This window comes from Triticum dicoccoides, chromosome 3A (genome assembly GCF_002162155.2).
Source record: "Triticum dicoccoides isolate Atlit2015 ecotype Zavitan chromosome 3A, WEW_v2.0, whole genome shotgun sequence".
Taxonomy (NCBI): domain Eukaryota; kingdom Viridiplantae; phylum Streptophyta; class Magnoliopsida; order Poales; family Poaceae; genus Triticum; species Triticum dicoccoides.
Window position 1 is genome coordinate 36,730,309 of NC_041384.1, and position 6,144 is coordinate 36,736,452.

The following is a 6,144-nucleotide window of genomic DNA, read 5'->3' on the forward strand; positions in this document are numbered from 1 at the left end:
TTTTTTGTGTGTCAATGTTGTGCAGTGTTGGTAGTGAGGTGTTTTGAATTGAGGAAGAAATCGGATACACAAGCGATGAGTACGATAGTGAAAATGCCAGTCGTATCAATAACGATTGTACAAATGAAGATGATTATAGCAGCGACAATGAATCGTGGTCGTCATATGATAACTTACCTACGGAGGACTTTAAAAAAAATGAGGATGATGAATGCAGTGAAAACGTAAGTAACGTGTAGGTTAATTTGATTTTTTTATTGGCAAAAAACGCATGGCTACTTATAAGTCTTTGTTTTTAATCTACATGAAGTTGTTCAAAATGAGCAAAATGATTTTCGATAACTTAGCCAGGTTCGATCAAACATTTTTTATGGCACGCGGTCATATGAACTAAATAATGACAACTTACATGTGTTTATGTGTAATTTTGTCGGAGGATGTTGATGGTCCTAGTGGTGATGACGACCAGGATGATAATATGGACTTTGGGCAGGCCAAATAGCAGCAACAGGCGCTAGATACACATTGAAAGGTACACATTCTAGAACAAGCACGCGAAAGAGCGTAGATTCATCATTAGAAAAGAGAAGGTGAAACAAGGGAAAGATCTTTCAGGTACTATACGGTTCAGGCGTTTCGTTTGCTCTAGGGCAGGAAAACGGCAGAGCAAATTCTTAAACACAGAGAGGGTAAGACTTGAGACTCGGTGCGAGTGTGGTGCGCAGCTGGTGGTGAAGTTGGACAGATCACGTAGATTTTGGTTCGTCACGACATTTGTGGACGATCACAACCATCTGCTGCCTAGACCCGACGAGGACTCATTTCTATGGTCACATCGATGGATAAAAGATTTTCAGAGACCATAAATCTTAGAGATGGAAGGAGCTCGGATAAAAAAGCACATAATCATCGATAACTTCATCAGGATGTATGGTTCGTATGATAAGTGCGGCCTTGTGAGGTGAGACGTTTACAACATGTGTTGCAGAGAAAAAATGAAAGTGATTGCAAAGGGTGATGCCGACACGGTAATCGGCATTACGAGGAGCAGAAAGGCGAAGGACCCGGACTTCTTCTTTGAATACATGCTTAATAAGGAAGGACGGTTAAAGAGCATGTTCTCATGCGATGCACAGTCACGGCGAGACTATTAGGACTACGGAGATGTGACAGTGTTTGACAACACATACAAGATGAATAGGTATGGTATGCCGCTCATCCCTTTGTCTGCGTTAATACCACCGTTACACCATCTCTTTTGGTTGTGCCATTGTGTCTGACGAGACTAAAGGTATGTACGTGTGGCTGTTGTAGACATTCATGAAGCAATTTTTCAGCAGAAGCCAAAGTCAGTAAACATAAACAGAGACGCTGGAATGATCCGACCGATTCAGCATGTCCTTCCAGATGTGTGACATCGTCTTTGTTCATGGCATGTAAAGAAAAATATGCAAAGACACACCTTTATCATAAGTCACTGAAGGAGTTCGGGTCGTTGTTGTACTACTCCACCTCTCATGCCAATTATCATGAGAGATGGAGTGCTTTTGTCGATAAATGGAAGTCGGAGAAAATTGGCATGAAAGATGTAGTAGTACAACCGCAACCTGAACTCCTTCCTTGACATATGATAAAGATGCTCTGCACATTTTTCTCTACATGCCATGAATAAAGACGATGGCACACATCGGGAAGGACATTCCGAATTGCTCGGATCATTGCAGCTTCTCCGTCTGTGATTACTCACTTTGGCTTCTGCTGACAATTCGCTTTCATGAATATCTATAGTAGCCACACGAACGTATCTTCAATCTTGTCAGACACAATGGTGCAACCAAAAACGGTGGTGCAGTGGTGGTTATTAACACCGACTAAGGGGATGAACAGCATAGCATACATGTTCATCTTATATTTGTCGTCAAACACTATCACATCTCCGTAGTCCTTGTAGTCCAGTCACGATTGTGCATCGCACCAGAACATGCTCTTTAACCACCCTTTCTTATCAAGCACATACTCAAAGAAGTTAGGGTCATTTGCCTTTCTGCTCCTCGTAATGCTGATTATCGTGTCAACATCACCCTTTACGACCAGTTTCATTTTCTCTATGCAACACAGGTTGTAAAGGTCTTGCCTCACAAGGCCGATCATACGAAACATACCTATTGATGAAGTTATCGAGGATTATGTGCTTTCTGATCCTAGCTCCTTCCGTCGCTAAGATCTCCGTTCTCTGGGAATCTTTTATTCGTCTATGAGATCACAGAAATGGGACCTTGTCGGGTCTAGCCAGCACATGGTGTGATTGTCCACACATGTCACGACGAACAAAACTCTACCTGATCTGTCCAACTTCACCACCAACAATGTACTGCAGTCACACCGGGTCTCAGGTCTTAGCCTGCGGTGCCTGCTCCGTGTTTAAGAATTTGCTCTACCATTTTCCTGCCCCGGAGCAAACAAACCGCCTGAACTGTATAGTTCTTGAGACACCTTTCCCTCGTTTCACCTTCTCTTTGATGATGCTGAATCCATGCTCTTTCATGTGCTTGTTGTAGAGCGTGTACGCCTCTCCTGGTGACCCAAAAAGTCATAACCATAACTTTCCCATGTGTATCGTATTCAGCTTAGAACATACCAGATTAGAACATACCAACACCAGAGTTAAATATTTGCCTTTCCCTAAAGTTACAAAATGGAATAGATCGAAAAGTGTACACCAAACACTCTACTTTAGATGCATGTACATGTTTTTCATAATCTTATATGCTAACCTGGTAGGGCACAAGTGGTCGTATAGATGATAGTTTTGATGATCTCTCATGGAGGTTGAGGTGGTGGAGACGCTGATGAAGAACCCTGATCCCCCAGGGTGAAACCTTGGCTTCATGAGACACATGTTCGTGAAATAGGATGTTCTGTCTCATCTATGTACAACATGTTACATACTCTATTTATATATAAGCCGCCTGCCAAGGATCAGTACGGTTAGGGTTTAGCACTACAAACAACTTGGTAACAAACTATGCCACTTGTTAGGATACTAACTGATCGCCTCGTTTTCTTCTAGATAAAAGGCTCTTCTAGACTTTGCTTTTCAAAGGCTTGAACGTTGAAGTCTCATTGTTCCCATCATCAACGTCATCTTCAGGCCAAAAATCCATAATACTCTTGAGAAATCATCCACCCTCTGTATTTGCTCTGGGCTCATAAAGCGATGCTAGCCTTGTTGTGGACTTCGTGATAATTATCCATACGTGTGTTTGGCATGCCTAGCATAGGGTAAATAGCAAGCTTTGCTTCCATTGTCCACCTCTCCAGAACACAACAAGTAGGGATGGTCTCAGGGCCGGTCCTAAGATTTCATTGGCCTGGGATGAAACTATAACCCAGCTGGGGCTCTTAATATAAACATTAAGATAATAGACAATATGTGGATATAAAAAAAGTGTGGTCTCCTCTTGGCTGATGGATTTACCTCTTACCTTCTTGGTGGCTGACGTGTAGGTGGTGGTATGGACTATGGAGACGAGAGTTGTGCCTTGTGGGTAGTGGTTAGGTGGGCTTCAAAGTGGTGAAAACTTACTCTTAACACAGTGACATCTTGAGTCCTCACGATGAAAAAATGATACGATATAGGGGGTGAGGCGATCTCGGTGTGGTAGCGCTCGTTTGTGGCATTCTGCTGCCTCTGCTGCCTCATGCTTGTGCAGCTGCATTTTGTGCTACGACATTGGGCCAGGCCTAATATCAAGGTGAAGCTAAGAAAAAGGGCCTAGCATCAAGGTAAAGCTAAGAAAAAATGTCGCCGGTATCAACACGAAAGAGTAGTTAGTACTAATGTGTGCCCTAAAAATAGGACCATTGTAGCTCGTATTAACTAACATGTTTATGCCATATCATTTCTTTCGAATATCTACATTGCATCTTTTACACTCAGAAAAACAAGAAAAAGATAACTGCTGATGCATCACAAAAATAATTTGCATTCACATAAGTAAATTACCTCTCTGTTTTACTCGGTCCCTTGTTCATATGTTTTTACTCGTTCATCTTCAGAGCACGCTCACCTGGAGTTGAAGAATTTGGTCCATCACACTTATAGTAAATGCTAAATCTGCAAGAGAAAAACAACGCTGTATTATTACTTCTTTCAAAAGATAGTACTATAACACATACAAAATAAAGGAGAAATTACTATGAGATGTTGATTCTACTCCTAATTTGCACTGTGACGGGGTGACCGGAAGTCTAAACGGGGTTCTGTAATTCACGTGACTCTTAAAAAGTAGATAGATCTAAATAACTCTGAAATAATAATACTGCAGGAGAATTAGGATATCCAACATCCTACTCCTTTGGATCAATTAATTAGAAGGGTGGGTCGGCTATAGCGGCTCTTAGTAGATCGGAGTTGTGGAGGAATCGTCAATTTTTGCCCGAGGCGAGAGGCGATTTTCTTTCGCGGCGGCCGCTGCAGCAGGACAACATACATACCAAATCATAACCAAGTACCGAAATCATAACCAAGTACCGAAATCTAATGAAACTCCGCAGCAAAACATCGGAAAGAAGAAATAACACACTGCGCACCAGCGTAGGCCGGAGGGCGGTCCAACGAAGCACGCGTGCGCTGCGGCCAGGTAGGCCGGGAGAGGGTGGTCGCTTGCGCGCACGAGAGGCCGTGCGGCGGCTGGAGATCTCTAGGGATGAAGGCGGGCGCCCGTGCCTGCGACCAGGAGAAGCGGCGGCGACGGCGGAAATCTGCACCTGCGACCGGGAGTAGCGGCGGCGGTTAGAGATAAGGCGGACGCTCGTAACTCTCACCGGGGAAGGCGGTGGCGAACGACTGTGTGGCTCCATATGTTCTTCCAATCTCTTTTTCTACGGGTTTTTTTGGAGCAAAATCTCTTTTTTTAGTTATATATATGTTCTTCCAATCACATTACATCGGACTGATGGGCTGCTTCCTCCATGGGCTGACGGCATCTCCAACGCCGACCCTCAAATCTTCTGCAACCGTTCGGACCGCATTGTCCAAACCGCAGAAGTCATCTAACGCGGTCCTGTATCAGTCTGTAGTGTGGGTCAAACGCGTTACCTCCCGCAAAGCGGAGACAAACATAAGGGATTTACAGGAGTCTGGACTGATCTTACGCCCGCTTCTGACCATCCTGACCCATAAAAAACCCTCTTCCCTCCCTTCCCGTACTTTTCTTTTGATGTACGCATCGCTTACCGCGCCGCATTCATACCGGTCCAGAGCACACGAAGCCCGACATTGATGTCCGATGTGACCGGAGGGAAGGAGGGCGGCGTTGACCGACGCGACCTCTCGGGAGTCGCCGCTTCAATGCAGACGCAGGTTCTCGAGAAACCAACTTCAGTCGTTGCGTCGCATTGAAGCGGTTGACCGGTCCTTCGGTCCTCATGGCATGGCCTGGCCGCGGCTATATAAGCCGTGCTCCAGTGTCGTCCACATCGCTTTCTTTTCCTCCTCCTCCCCTCGGCCCCCCCACCTCCCTCCACATCTCCAGCAATGGTCAAGTCCTGGGCATCGGCACCGGCAAGCGGTTCCGGAGCGGGATCTGGTGGATCATGGCAGCGCAGCCCTCGAACTCCGGGGCCATCGTCCTCATAGATGGGCGTCTCCTCGACGAAGGAAGAGATCGTCATCTCCTCCGGCGACGAGGAGGACCAACTGCCATTACCGTAGCAACTCATGTCGACGGTGCTGGGCCAAGTCTACGCCACCATCGGCATGGAGTTCAAGGAGTAGATGGAGCTGATGCTCCGTAGCTCCATGGTTTGCTTCAATGGCCCTGCTCCGCCACCGAGGACGCTCCTCCCCATGAAGCCGGAGCCAGCATCCCCTCCATGCTCTCTGCCACCGCGCAGCGACGGCGTCCTATTTGGACGCCGCGTGAAGGAAGAGTGGCTCTCGCCGCCGTCCCGACGCTTCGTCAAGGAGGAGCGCCATTCGCCGCCCCCGACGCGTCGTCAAGGAGGAGTGTCGCGCGCATTCTCCACTACCTCAACAACGGCAGGGCTGACAGTAGTTGTTCATCGTCTCGGAGCGTCATTGGGGCGCAGGAGTACACTGACCGGTAGCAACGCAGGCGGGACAGGTGCAACGTCGTAGGC

At 46.6% G+C, this 6,144-nt stretch overlaps 1 long non-coding RNA gene across 2 annotated transcripts; it reads right to left on the reverse strand.

Annotated features, from left to right (window-relative positions):
- Positions 1-437: 437 nt before the first annotated feature.
- Positions 438-4,833, reverse strand: LOC119266891. Of its 2 annotated transcripts, XR_005132186.1 has the most exons (4): positions 4,594-4,833; positions 3,049-4,474; positions 2,775-2,969; positions 438-2,574 (listed from the first exon to the last, which is right to left on the reverse strand). It is a non-coding gene; the product is annotated as an uncharacterized LOC119266891 (long non-coding RNA). The 2 variants fall into 2 exon arrangements; XR_005132185.1 differs by having other exon boundaries at positions 2,775-4,474.
- Between the last annotated feature and the right edge of the window lie 1,311 nt (positions 4,834-6,144).